General features: G+C 45.9%; 1 protein-coding gene across 8 annotated transcripts in view; it reads left to right on the top strand.

Annotated features, from left to right (window-relative positions):
* The window catches only part of ZFHX3 (zinc finger homeobox 3), a 244,988-nt gene that overhangs the window by 44,600 nt on the left and 185,386 nt on the right, over positions 1–15,002 (top strand). The window contains exon 1 of one of the 8 annotated variants that reach the window (XM_041772943.1): positions 7,266–7,668. The exons of the other annotated variants lie outside the window; for them this stretch is intronic. The gene's annotated coding sequence lies outside the window, so the exon portion shown is untranslated. Of the gene's footprint in view, positions 1–7,265; positions 7,669–15,002 lie in introns of those variants that run through there. 8 annotated transcript variants of the gene reach the window in all.

Here is a 15,002-nt window from a genome sequence, read left to right as displayed (position 1 = left end):
GGCGATGTGCCGAGCGCTCTGATAATGCAGCATTTTTGCTTTCATGCATCTTAAACGTGGATTATACTATTAATTACTGCTGGACAAAAGGATTAGTGCAGCTGGCCTGCTTTCCCCTCTGCACTTTTACACTTCCCCTTTGCTAGGGGATGGCCAAAGGGCAGGAGGTTTTCCTGTCATCTGTCTTTTGTTTTAGCAGCAGTGGCTGCTAAACCTTCTGGGCTCACCAGGACAGTGGAATGAATGGGGCACAGTGCAGAGTCTTGAACTCCACTTGGCCCGTGGGAAATCAGTGGAAGTGGGGCTCTTTCCTTCCCCAGAGCTGGACGTTCTTCGCCAGGCGTCTGGATGGCCCTTCCCAGCAGGGAGAGCTGCCCTGCAGCCTCTTAGCTGTCAGAATGCCTCCTAAGTACTCCTTTCTCAAGGGGCTGCACCTGCATGGGTGCTTTCAGTGATAGTCCTCAGGTGCTGTCCCTTTAAGAGTTTCTTAAATGATCAAGGAAAGTACAGCGGATGGCTGGGACTCCCACTGCTGGTCCCCTCAAGGCATCCCCCCCAGGTTGGAATTGGAATTTTGGTAACCAGCCCTGAGCTAATACCATGTAATCTGAGACATTCTGAGTTCCTGACCTTTACTACCACCTTCTCCTTGCATATCTGGTATGGTACAGATCTTGAGGGATTACATTTTATATTATGTATTATATAATATATGTTATATATGATATTAATGATTACTTCTTATGTCTTCCCTGTATTCAGGCTAGTGGACTAATTATTCATCCATATGGAATATTTTTTTTAATGAGGCATTAAATAACATCTCTGTAGTAATACTCCTAGGAGTATATAACTTGGTAGTGTTTGTGTTATAATCTGTTGTGTGTGCAGGCGTGTGGCTGTTTACTGGCATCCTTCATTATACGGTAACACAATATACAGAATTTCCCAGTCCCAGGAATTAGAAGGTGGGAAACAGATTTCTTCAGCGTCAATTGGAAAACAGATTAATGAGTTTGTTTTTTCTTCTAAGAAATTTGACATTGCAAAATTGGTGGGAAGGACAGTGGCATAATGCTTATAATCACAAGTTCTTTGAATTAATTTTGGAGTAAAATTCATTTTAACTAATAATGGAAAAGTCTGCAACAACCAAGAGGCACTATGTGGAGCCTTCCTAAAATGGGAAAGGCTCATTTAGGGCAAAACTGGGAATTTTACCATCTTCTCAATTGTACATATATGAATGAATTCAGATTTCAAAATGGTAGTCTGGTTGAAACCTGAGTAAACTTTTTTTTTTTTTTGGATACTTCCTTTTCCTTGAAGCTCTTAATTCTGAACTTAAAGGTTACAGAACTAGAAAAATTTTTTTCCTCCTCCCTTCTCTAGCCACAGATGTTTATCATTTTAGAGCCAAGTTCTAGCTCAATGAAACTCATTTCTAAATTTCATCAAAGAAAGTATGGAAATATACTTGGTTATATACTTACACAGTCTATCTGAGATGGTTTAATTCCATTTATTGAGAGATGGCATTGCTTTTTAAATTAATTTTTAAAGAGGCAGTACATGCCCATAATAAAATTTTCAGAAGGTACAGAGGAGAATTCCTCTCCCTCTCTTCCTGTACAGCATGCAGTCACTTAGTTCCCCAGAATCACCTGCTATTGTATCCTTTCTAGAAGGCATATATTTGGAGAGGGCTGTCACAGCATTATAAAATATCTTTTTCACGACTTAGTGTTTTCTGTCTAAAAGATTTTTTTCCCCTTTGTCAGAGTTTCTTCTTTCAGAGATGTTTTTATCCTCTACAGACTACGTAATATTAAAAACATCAATGAAATCCAGTTACTTGGAAATTTAAAAATATTCTCCTGAATCAACTCAGGTCAAAGAGAAGATGATATTACTGTTAGAGAATCATTGAGAAATACTGAGAACTCTGTACACATAAACGTCTGAGTTATTGCCAAAGTTATATTCAGGGGCACATTCATAGCTTTAAATCTTTTTGTTATTATGGAGGAGAAAATGCAAATAAGTGAATTTAAATGTTCAACTCAAAGTTGGAAACAATAAAACAAGCCCAGTGAGATGCAAATTATATTAACGAATTAGAAAACAGACAAAACTACTGGCGAAGTTGCAAATCTGAGAGCTATATATTTGGGGATAAAACAAGAAAATAGAGCAGACCTCATGCTTCATTAAGAAAATAGAAAACCCAAATATACAAAACTAAAAATGAGTTGATGTGATGGGAAAAAAAAAGAGTAGCAAATTATAAGTTGTATTTGAAGTAGTTATTTTATAACAAAAATAAAATAACTTAAAATACAACAATTTTGAAAATCTCAGTTGACATGGCTGTTCTAGGGAAATGACTCACAAGTTTGAAACTTGAAGTAAGAAACTGGAGAAGAAACTGAACATTAAAAAAAATACTTTGAAAAAGAACTCTGGATGCAAGCAGTTTAATGGATGAGTTCTTTTAAACTTTGGGGGACAAAATAATTGCCTGCTAAACAAACTGTTTCAGAGTGTAGAAAAAGAGATAAAGCGTTCCAGTTGATTTTTACAAAGCTGGCCTAACTCTGGGAACCCAACATCATTATAAAGATGACACAAAAAGAAGGCTGAGGACTGTGCTCAGGCATGAGTACGGATGCAAAAACACCATATAAAACAGTTGCAGATTGAATTCAGTGGCATTTTGAAAGAATCATGACCACATAGGGTTTATACCAGAATTGTAAGAAGGGCTTAACATTTTAACGTCTGTTCCTCAATACATCACCTACATAGAACAAAGAAGAAAAACATAATATATATTAGGAAAAAAAAGACATTTGGTAATTTTCTACTCTTATTCCTAGTTTGCTTAGATTTTTTTTTTAAAACCAGCTTATAAAGAGATTGCATTAATTTGATGAAGAAACCGACAGCCCTAGCCCTCTCAGCTGGAAACTTACTGATGAACGGAGACAACAGAATGAAACTGGGAACAAAAACATAGATTGCCCAATGTACTCAATTCTTTTTTCCTGCCTTATTGAATTGGCCAGAACGTACAAACCAGAGTCAAATAATGATTAAAAAGAAACAGGAAAACTCATTTGCACGTGTTATCTTCCTAGAATACCCATTACACATTTAAATTGAATTAAGCGTATAGTTCAGTTACGAAGTAAAATTTCAAAAATCATTAGCTTTCTCATATACCAGGAAAACTCAGAAAGTAATATGGAGCCCACTTAATGCAATGGAATCAAATAGAAACGTGTATTTGGTAAAAGTAGCATTTCAAATAAGTGAGAGGAATTGACATAATAAAAGCTTATGTTTTTCAGTACTTCTAAGTGCCAGGCATTATGCTAAACACTTTCACAGGAACTTAGGTCATTTGATCTATATAAGAACTGTGTGAGGTACTCACTATGAATAGTTCCATTCACTTGTGTTCAGAGAGTTTAAGTAACTTGCTCAGAGTCCCTCAGACTTGAATACTGATCTGATTGACAGCAAAACCAGTAGTCTCTGACACTGTGCTTTACTGCCTGTAGTATTACACAATATTGTATATTGTGCAATAAATTGTTGTAGTGTAGTTAGATAACCAAATAGGGAAAAAATTAAGATAGGGCCATTCCTCACAGCATGTAATACCGTAAATTCCAGATAAATTAGAGAGGTAAAAAGAAAACTGAAATCATGAAAGAGCTACAAGAAAATACAGGTTAATATTAATCTTAATAGGGGATGGGGAGAGATACTAGACCTAGTTCTTCTAGTGAAGAAATCATAACAGACTGATTTGCTGTATTAAAAAATTCTGTGTGCTGGACACTAACAGCAAAATGTAAAGGCACATGACACACCAGGAAAAGATGTTGGAAGCACATATAGTTGACAGAGTTAGTCCTGAATATCCTTAACAGGCAAGGAGCTCTTAAAATCAATGATACACAAAGTAGAAAAGTGAGCAAAGTGGGGCATGTGACTGACTCACTTGGTGGAACACGTGACTCCTGATTGCAAGGTTGGGAGTTCAAGCCCCATGTTAGGGGTAGAGATTACTTAAAAATCTTTTTTAAAAAAATGAGCAAAGAATATGAATGGGTAAGAAAAAAATATGAATGGGTTCTTCACTAGAAATATGAAGAATATTAGTGAAGAATATTTCTTCACTAGAAATATGAATGGGTAACTCATGAAGTATAAATTCAGGTTGCCTCTTCCATTTGAAGAGTCAAATAGCTCCTTAATTTATTTAATTGCTAGTGAGTTGAGCTTTTTTGTTTCTTTTTTTAACCAAGAATTTATTAGAAAGCAAAACCCTGTTATGGTAAAGGGATAGAAAAGTTGGTGCACACTTTCTGAAAAGTAGTTGGGCAGTATGTGTTACAAAGCTTTAAAGTAAGGTGTATTTAGGGACGCCTGGGGGGCTCAGTGGTTGAGCATTTGCCTTCAGCTCAGGGTGTGATCGCTGAGTTCGGAGATGGAGTACTGCATCCAGAACCTGCTTCTCCCTCTCCGCCTGTGTCCCTGCCTCTTTCTATCTCATGAATGAATAAATAAATCTTTAAAAAACATTGAAATAAGGTGTATTTAAATTTGTAGGTTTTCTCACCAAAAATTTGATTCTCTGTATTTAGTCTTGCCTTTTTTACCATAGCCTATGTTACCTAATAAAATACTATGTAATTTTTAAAAAGATTTTATTAATGGAGAGAGAGGTGTGTGAGCAAAGGAGAGGGGCAGAGGGGGAGGGAGGGGACAAGCATACTTCTGTGCTGAGTATGGAGGCTGTATGTGGGGCTCCATCTCATGGCCCCGAGATTATGACCTGAGCTGAAATCAAGAGTTGGATGCTTAACTGACTAAACCACCCGGGCGCCCCTAAAATACTATCGTTACCTTTAGTACCTTGGATTGCCTTTCCTGCTGAAATATTGGCCTCACAAGGGCAGGGATCTTTGTCTGTTTTTCTTGCTAATTGTTGCCAAATTTCTAGAATAGGACTGGTAATCCAGCCCCTTCATTTATAATAAAAAAAAAATCATCAGTTGTGCAAAAGAAATTTATAAATAAAGACTTTATTATAGACATTTATAATAGTGAAAAATGGAAACAATCTAAATCTCTCACGGGGGATTGATTTAAACTGTGGTGCATCCATATGGCAGATTCTTATGTGGCTATTTAAAACTCCTGTCTCTTGGTTATGGATGTGGGAAAACAGTGATGTTCAAGTAAATTAAAGGGGGCTGTGTGTACCTTAGAACTTCAATTTAATTTTTAAAATACGGAGAGGGTAAAGAATACGTATAATAGAATAATAACCACTGAGTGGTTATTTCCAGGTGGTAGGAGTTGCAGGCTACTTCTAATATTTTGTTTTCTGAACTCTGAATAGTGAACATCTGTTACTTCCATAATAAACCATACGCACGTCTAAGAGTTGGTGAGAGCGTAGAATCACGAATAGCACTGGTCTATAGCCATGTCTGGAAGACTTGTGGAGATTATTCAGTCTTGAGAATTAGCAAGAGCCTAGTTAAAAAAAAAAAAATTTAGCAAGAATGCTTCACAAAACGTCCTTAGGCTACTCAGTCTTAAATATTTATGCTCTTTAAGTGCCCGGAGTATGTGTTTGTAAAAATATTGGAAGTCTTAGTCAGTGACGTGCAAGCTGGTGGAATCCTGGAGGTGGCGAGAACTCCTCTGCCCCGGGTGGGTTTTCCTGTTGGAAACGCGCTGTCCTCTTCCTGGTATGTTGTAGAATTTCAAAGTAAATTTACGGTGTTGCCTCAGCCTAAGCCAGGAGTGAGGATTTCCATTCACACATTAACCAAGAGGCACAGTGTCTACCTGTTGTGACCCATCGCTGTGCAGAAGGATTGGGGGACAGGTGTAAGAGAAGCTGCCAAGTGGGAGGGTGAGGTGTGGGGACGGTGGGCTACCATCAGGCCACCGCAGGCTGGAGCGAACAGCAGGGTACCAAAGAGGAGGTTGGAGCTACTGAGGGGATTTTCTTGGCCAGCAAATCAGAAGTATGTTCAGCATGTTTGGGCTGAAATTTCCCAGGTCCTTAGAGTCATGTGGCCTCTTAGAGCCAGCATTTGAATCCTTTCTCCCCTACTTTCTGACTCTGGGTCTCAGTTTCTTTTTCCGTAGGAGGAGGAGGTTAGATTAGATCGTCTCCCTGCTCTTTCAGATCTGACCTTCTAAAGGAATCTGATGTCTTTTTATTGTTAAGGTGTGCGTTTCTTTTTTTAAAATTCATTTTAAAAGTTTACTTACTTATTTTTAAATAAGCTCTATTCCTGGCTCGGGGCTCGAACTCATGGCCCCGAGATCAAGAGCTGCATGCTCTTCCAGCTGAGCTAGCCAAGAGCCCCATTGAGGCATGCATTTTAGGCATCTCTGTGTCATCCGTGGTGATGGAGAGGCCCAGCGAGTACTGTCACTTCAGAGCTCCGTGGACTGAAGCATAAGCTGGTTGGTAGCTGAAGTTGCAAGAGGAGGGGACAAGTGGCTGTGACTGGTGCACCTGCCCTCAGTTGAGAATCCCAGTGTGGCCACTTCCTCCTCCTCCCAACCTTCTCCTTTTCTCTTTTCTTTTCTTTTCCTTTCTTTCTTTCTTTTCTTTCAAGATTTTATGTATTTATTCATGAGAGACAGAGAGAGAGAGAGAGAGGCAGAGACACAGGCAGAGGGAGAAGCAGGCTCCATGCAGGGAGCCTGATGTGGGACTCGATCCCGGGACCCCGGGATCGCGCCCTGGGCCGAAGGCGGCGCCAAACCGCTGGGCCCCCCAGGGATCCCCCAGCCTTCTCCTTTTCATTCGTGAAACGGAGGGGCAGGAGGGGCAAGCGTTCGTCTCTCTCCTGGGTGACAAGCGAGCCGGGAAGGCAGTGGCTCGCTTCAACACCCGCTGCTTCCTCGGCGCTCTGCGGGGTGGCCGGGCCGCCAGCCGCCATCCGAGCCGAGGCCGCGGCCAGCTGGGTCACGCGGTCCCCTGGGCCGCGGGGGCCTCTGCCCAGGGCCTGGGGCCCCGCTGAGGGAGGAGAGGGAAGGGAGCCCCGAGCTATGCGCAGCCTCTTTGTAACCTCCCCTCGGAAGTGACTGGTTCTGCCCTAGACGCTGTCAGAAGTGAGTCACGCGGCCGTGGGATCCCAGGGGCCCGCCCACCGGGGCTCCTGAGGCCCCAGAGACGCGCTTCGTGCCGTGTCAGGCCCCTGCTAGATGCTTCCGGCCCGGTCGGGGCCGGCGGGGGTCAGGACCTCGGGGGGCTCCCCGACGGCGGGGCCTGGGCTCCAGCGGACACCCGGGCCTTGCGGTGCGAGCGGCTGGCAGCTCGGGCTCCGACTCCTCACCCCGTGTCTGCTGGGTGTGGTGTGTCTAGTAATTTGAGAGGGAAATGGGCGTTTGGCCGATGAAAACGTCCAGTGTGTGTTTCCGTGGCTTGGGCGGCTATTTAGGGAAACGCCCGGGAGCCCTCCGGAGCCGCCGCCCGGGGCCCAGCCTCCCTAGCGGCGTCCTTGCGGGCCTCTGGACGCCCCCACCTGTGAAGTCCAGGAGGTCGGCCTGTGCAGCCTCTGCTAGGGGACGCTCCACTGGACAGAGCCGGGTGCCAGACATTGCCACAGCCCTCGGAAATGAGTAAGAACAAAAATTGAAAGCAGCGACCTCCCCCTAGAACAAGCCGAGCTTTGTGCAGAACAGGCTCCAAATATGAAAAGGCCATTGTTCCCGGATGGCTTTTTAATTAATGCTCACCACTCACACCCATCGGCTCGCCAAGAAGAGCTGCCTCCTTCCTTCCTCTCCACGTGCTTTTGGCCTCCTGCTTCTCCCTGCCTGTTGCCTGGGGGACAGGTCGAGGGACCCCTGGGGATGGGAGGATGCCAGCAGACAGCGTTGAGGCAGGGCGCTTTCCCCGGCTCTCCTGCCCAGCGTACTTCCTACGGGGAGCCCCCACCTGTTGGAGCATGGCCCCCCGCATTTCCAGGCTCAGGAGCCAGGCCTGGGCTCCTGGAGCACACACTGTGGCCTCAGCGCGCTCGGTTCGCCCTCGCAGGCAATGCTCGCACTTTCTCTTGCCTCCGCCAGAACTCTGAACTGCTGCCTGTGCATTTTAGTTTCCTCTTGGCCGTAGCGCCGTTAGAGCTGAATCTGGATGGATGAGCCTCCGGTAGGATCTGGAGTTCGGGTGTCACTTTCTAGGCCAAGTCCTCTGCTCCTCTGGGTAGGGCCGACGTCCGTGCAGGGAAAGGGGCTGATGTGGGAGTTGCTGCTGCGGTGATGTGTCTGGTGGGCTCTGTGGAACCCTGCCCTGGCACAGGAGGCGTGCTGGCCCAGACCTGACTTGCATCAGGCTCACTCTTTGGCAGAATTGGGGTCCTGCTGGGGCTCGGCGCTCGGGACAGATGTATCATCCTTGAGCTGTTGTCCTTCAAGTAATGTTGTGTCACCCCTGCCATCTAGGCTGAGCCTACGGGGCTTTCTGGTTAACTGCTGCTGAGAACATTGCCTCAACATTTTATCTTCTGTGGAAAAAATTTTCTTCTGTTTATAGCAACTCCCAAAGTGATGGGTTCATCCCGAGTCTTTTGGTGTCTTAGGATCCCTGCAGGCACAGCCTCGGTGGATTATTCTCTGTAACTCTGTGTCTTTGGTGTATGGACGTCTTGTGTGACCAGGGTAGAAATAACACACTGTCGATCAGCGTGATCTTGAGTTCGAAGTGGAGTCTGTTGTACTTGAGAACACACCAACGTGGAGACATTATGTGGCCACTACAGGGTTAACTACATATCCTCATGAATTTTCAAGTTAGAGGGTTGTGAGGATTTTAAATTAAGAAACCCCAGGGGTCTAGTTGAATGGTGGACAAGCCCTGGAGAGAAGATCTGATTGACCAGATAAGTTGTACGGGATTCCTTGAAAATCTGTTCATTCCAGGCCCAGCCAGCTTAACTTCTTGACATGTCACCCAAATATAATTGTAAATGCCGTGGGAAAGAATCTTGAAGTAGGGGTGGGTTCTGTGAAGTCTGTGAGTGGGAAAAACAAGCATGAATTATTACAGCGAGGCTGGATTAGAGTTCTGTTTTAGGTTCTCATCAGCAGAGGAAGCCAGTGCTTCAGATCGCTGTAATTTGGTAGCCACCAGCCACACGTGGCTGCTGTGCCCCTAAAATGTGGCTGACCCGCATTGAGCTGTGCTGTAAGTAGATCAAGCACCAGGCATCCGGGCTTTGGAGGAAAACAAGGGGCAAATATCCTAATAAAATTTTGATGGATTACATTTTAAAAAAGAATTTTAGCCATATTCGAATTATAATTTCACCTGTGTCTCCACTACACCTCCGCCTCCCTTTTTAATGTGGCTAAGACATTTTTTTTTCCTTGTTGGAATTTTAAAAACATTTTTTATTTAAATTCAACTTAGTCTACATACAGGCTACTAAGAAATTTTAAGATTACATATGTGACTCCCATTTTAAAGATTTTATTTTTTAAGTAATCTCCACACCCAGCGTGGGGCTTGAACTCAGCCTTGAGATGAAGAGTTGCACGCTCTGTCGACTGTGTGGCTCCCATTGTAGATGAAGGATGGCTGAACAGAGGAGACCCCAAGATGTGCTCATTGTCGTTCTTGGTCAGGAGTACTACGATGAATGCTGTGGGAGACAGTCTGTGTTTGCTTTTTGCATTCACCCACCCCGGACAGAAATTTGTAAGACTGTGTCCCTCCGGCCACGTTCTGACTGTAAAGTGATGGGATGGACAGATGCCATGGCCAGAAGAACAAGTCGCCCCACATTCTTGGGGAGGCATGAGTGCCATTAGATGCACAGGGGCTTGGGGGGGCCTTACCATGGTGAGCCCCGGGGCGGGGGAACACTATTGCTCAAGTGCTGGAATAGCACCCCTTCCCACCCACCCCCAGTAAAGAATTCTTACCCAGTGGAGGGACCTTGAAAGGAAGACTCTCTTGCTCAGATGGACCCTGGACCCTCTTGGTCCAATTGCTCCAGGCCCACGGGCAAGACAGCACCATCTAAATCTTCAGGGGTATTAAGAGCTTATCTCCTCATCATTGATGGGAGCTAGAGAGCACTTTCACATGGAGCCTGTCTGTGAAGAAGGGGTGCCTTTATATAAAGCAAAGTGTAATTTATGTTGGTCATTTCCTTTCCCATGTTGGTTTGGGAGCATCCTTTTTTTTTTTTTTTTTTTTTTTTTTTTTTTTTTAGCAGGGCCCTACTGTTCTCTTTTAAGAGGACCAGATCTTGCCCTCATGCACAGAAGAGAGAGGTGGGGAGGCTTTATTGGCAATAAGGAATGTCAACCCTCACTGTTGGCGTTTACCAGTGGAAGGGTCAAGGGTTCACCGTACCAGTTGTCAGTAGTAATAACTAGAGGGCTAGCAAAACGAGATTGACTCTAAGTTGCTTTTCAGTGTGTCTTTCTTGTGATTCTGTATCCAGGGTACTGGTTAAACCAGTCTGTATCTGGCTGATTATTATCAGTAAAGTAAACTTAACTCTATGGCCAGAAATAGTCTCAGCCAGCAGCTTGGGTTTACCAGGTGAAACTGCCATAATGACTGTGGTTTGCTTTTCACAGAGGGCAGTCCGTCTTCGTGTGAGAAGTTGGGACCCATCTGCCCATGGGGGTGGCGGGAGGGGTTAGGGGGAGGACTGGAGCCCCCACCCCCCTCTTGTACGCTCACAGCCAGTTATGAATGTTGTTATGAGGTTGGTCTCTTTCCGCAGAGAGTTGATGAATGGTTGTTAGCATACTGGTCCTTGAGAACGAGTGGGTAACTGTATGATTTGTAGATTTTGACCCTTCACTGGGAACCTGCTACGTGGCGGTCGCATGGTGTTACCGAAGATAAAAAGCCACAGCCTGTGCATGTAAGGAAGCCATGTCTAGTTGGACTAGTAGTTACCCCCACACATAATTACCTACATTTAGGGGCTTAGGAAAAGTAGAAGAGCCTATGAATAAATAGTCACAGGTAAGTGGAAGACAAGGATGGCACAGTGCCTCTTGAACAGAAAATTGAAAAATTCTGGAGCTCAGGGGCTTTGGTGGCTGGAATAATACAGACGTTTATTTGCATTTTCGGTTTGCACTATTTTCATATGTGCTCTTTTGACCCTCTTCACAATCTCAGAGGTCGTTTGCCCAGACCAAGATCTTTCCTGGGTTCATGGTGAGTTGCCAAGGCCCTGTGAACTTTCATGGTTCACCTAAAGTCATGCGGATAGGGAAGGGCAGGGCTCATTGAGGGGCTCGGGGGCTGATTCGTGTGCTCTTGCTGCACACCGTGCCGTGTGCCTCGCCTATAGTTTCTGCAGGAGCTGGGGATGACTGGTAGCCTTTGTATGTTTCATCTTCGAGGAATTTGGGGGCTGGCCCTGGGGAGAGGAATATGGCAGCTGTAGTTGTGGAGGGACAAAAAAAAGGTGTCTATCAGAGAGGTCTGTGCCAGCGGCTTAATTTCCTTTATTTCAGGACTGGAAGTTATTTAAATTACTTTATAGACTTCCTGTTTCCTTGCAAGAGCTCATTAAGTCCAGGCCCAACTGCTGCATTGCCTTAATGCAGCCATTAGACCTGCAGTTCCCATTTGAGCCTCTAGGACACCCGGGTTGGAGAGGTCTGTGCTGAGGAAGGAGGTGAGTTTGGTAAGCTCATTTATGGTGACCCTTTCACAGACATCCAGTGATGACCGGACATCAGTGGTCTTCCTTAAGGATAAAGAATTGCCCAGTGCTCTGGACACTGGAGACAATTTTCTGGACTTGTGAATTTTACCCATATATATTGGGGATGAGGCAGGCACATCTCATCGGGCCATAAGACCAGGCACCCTGCTTAGATTTTTGGCTACTGGAGCACAGCCTTGGACTAGCTGTGGCACTGGAAGCGGATGTGTGTGCTGTGAAGGCTGAGGATTTCCCCAGTGATTAGGAACGTGTGTGTTGGTATAAATGTGGATTACCTTTACCCTGTGTTTTACTTGATGGGAAGGCTTTCAGACGGGGGTTTCAGAATCGCGCCACAGCTTTTGAATTGAACCCAAAGGCAGCTCTTGAGGAGATAAGTATTTGACTAGATGGTTTACCTTTAAACTCACCAACAAAATAATTTTAGGTGACCAGGAAGTACCCCGCCCCATGCACATCTATAATTGATCCATCAGGGGAAACCTGTCCCTGCGCTCTCTCTCAGGCCTGGATTTGTTGCAGAGTGCTAATTAGAAATCATAGCAACAACAAACAGGTGTTATGAGGGAGCATAAATGGTGTCAACATCAAGAAGCTGTCACTGGCTCCCTGTGGATGCGTGGGCCAGCTGTGATGCAGGGAAGCCGTGCTGCTTACCTGCCATCCACCTGGGGGAAAGCAGAGATCGACTAGGCTGCCGCCTTCCTTGACTCCGTGACTTTTACTCCTTGACTCGAAGTCCTTCGACACATGGTTATATCCATTTGGTCCTCAGTACACACTCAATCTCAGCTGGTCCAGAAGGTCTTGCAGGGACCCCACCGCAGGAGGCCAGGAAGGGCATCATTCCTTACTAACAGGCAGGCGAGGATCTTTGTAAAGACGGAGGTAATACGGTGACTTAAATGCATAAGAGTCAGACCTGCGTGTCCCAGTGAATGCTGAGTCTTAAATATTCATTTACAACGTTAAAGTCTGTAATTTCTTCATAAAGAATTCTCAAATGATAAAGATGACCTGGTAGGCGTCAATTCACTTGTATTTTCGAAAAGCTTTTGAAAAGGTCCCTCATAAAAGATTAAGAGAGAACAAAACCCCAGTGTGGTGTAAAGTCCTTGTTGTGGATTAAAAAATGATAAAGTGACAGGGAACAGAAGGATCCTGGTGGAGGCCCGCTGCTCGTGGTGGGCCCGGGTTAATAGAGGGGTGTCTGAGGAGTCTGTAGTTGGGGCTCTAGTTATTAAGTGCATTAACTATTTGGAGAAGGAAACGGAGGGTCGGTCAGTGCAATCGGCTGCCATAACCCTGGTTTTTGTCGCGGATTCAGCGCAGAGTCTGTAGCGCCTTGAATGCACCAGGGGACCGGGCGCGCGGGGGCAGAGGAAATGAAGTTTGAGGAAGTCTGGAGCGTAATTCAGACTGGCAGAAAATCTAGTCCATGCGGCCCCCGAGGAAGGAGGCTCAGCAGTCATCATGGGCAACTGCGGTCCAGTCGAGTGGCTTTTTTTTTTTTTTTAAGGACAAAGCAGATCAGGACGGGGTGGGTTGAAGAACGAAGGGCTTCCTTAGGGGAGGAGGGGGCGTGCTGTGGTGCTGTTGGAATCCTACTGTCCTGCTGGATGTAGGAAGGAGGGACAGTTCTCGAGAGTCTTTCTGTCCGTGTTCTCTTTTATGCAGTTGTGTTTCTTTTCAGTCACGATGAGGGCAGCCTGCTGTACCTGGACATGCTGCCTCTTTATTCCTCTGTGGGGACCTGGCGTGCTCCTCTGACACACACTACGCATGTGTCTCACAGCGGGGGATCCTACGGCTCCCTTAGGATAGACCACGCAGCCCGGCATCTCAAATTTTCTAAGTACAAATTGGGGGCGGCCGAGCTGTTTGTGGGGGGGCAGGTGGCTGTGAGTTGAGTGGATGAGGGGGTGTCCTGGGGAGGGGGTGCAGGCTGGGCAGCAGAGCAGTGCAGTGCCTCCTGCCTGCTTGCAGTTCTCTTTTGCTGCCTCTTTAGGGCTCCTTGCTGTGATCCTTCTGTGGCTGAAATGAAAGTTCCTTGTGCATGAACATCTGTCTTGAGGGCTTGTACATTCCTGAATGGGCTCTTCTAGGCAAGCCATGGATTTCTTTCTTAGTTGCCCTTCTTTATTTACTAATTTCCTTTGGTAGCTGTCTCCTTACCCGGGTCCCGCTTTAATTAAAACCTGGAAAATGCTGGCCTCCCTCAGAAATGTTGCTGAGTTCCTCCTTTTGGCTGTGAGCAGATGCCTCTGTGTGGGTTGGGGTCCCCAGCAGGCTGCTCCCCCCACCCCACCCCCTGGGAATTTCTTCAGTCTTGATCCCACATAGTTAGAAGCTGCAATTACTACTTGGTCGCTAATTACCCAGCCTAACATTAGATCGGTTTACAGGGGAGCTGGGAGCCTGTCAGCAAAGGTCAGCCTGAGGTCCTCCCACTAACCAGCCCTCTTGTGATCGCAGTGCAAGGAAGAAGGCATTATCAGGGAAGGCTGGGGGGTGGTGGGCGGCTCCTGGCTGTGGGGTCCTTGCTGGGGGGATGGGAGATGGAGAAGTGTGCCACTGACGAATCTAAAGGGGTCAGGGAGGCGCATAACCCTTCTCACAACCTTTCTCAGAGAGCCCGGAGGGGGGTAAAGCCCTTGCTTTCATCGAGAGGGCGGGATGGATGCGTGGAGCAATCCAGGATGTGCTGGATGGTGACTTTCCCTGGTTGAATCTGTTAGAAGCGACAGTCCAGCCAGAGACTCTCAGGGGGAGCAGCAGGGTCTATGAGAGAGAGCTCCCCGAACCTTTTATATCTTCTTACCACCTGTATATACTGTGTTGTTGGCTTCATTATTCTTCCTTTTCGTGGCTCTCCTATTAAAACCCTGAATACCCGCTCTAGCATTATCCCAAGCAATGACCCTCGACCAATCACAGCTCTGGGCTGGTTGTATTGGTTCAGATATTACATAGATAACGATTGCAATTTAAACCGTTCATCCACATACTACCTGCCATCACCCAGCCTCTGGCCAGTGGAGCTTGTAGTACATGCTGGAAAACAGCAATGGCAAAGACACTGGACTGGAAGTCTGAGTAGAGCTCGCTCTCAAGCGTGGCACTGCTTTCTCGTGACCTGTGGGACTGTGGGTGAGTCTCTCTGCTTCTCTAAGCCTTAACAGGGAGGCTCATCCAGCACCTACTGTGCTAAATACTTTGCTGTCTTCTTAACCCTTACACCCCCCTGGG

Source organism: Vulpes lagopus, chromosome 10 (assembly GCF_018345385.1).
Source record: "Vulpes lagopus strain Blue_001 chromosome 10, ASM1834538v1, whole genome shotgun sequence".
Taxonomy (NCBI): Eukaryota; Metazoa; Chordata; class Mammalia; order Carnivora; family Canidae; genus Vulpes; species Vulpes lagopus.
This window is presented reverse-complemented; position numbering and strand designations above follow the sequence as displayed.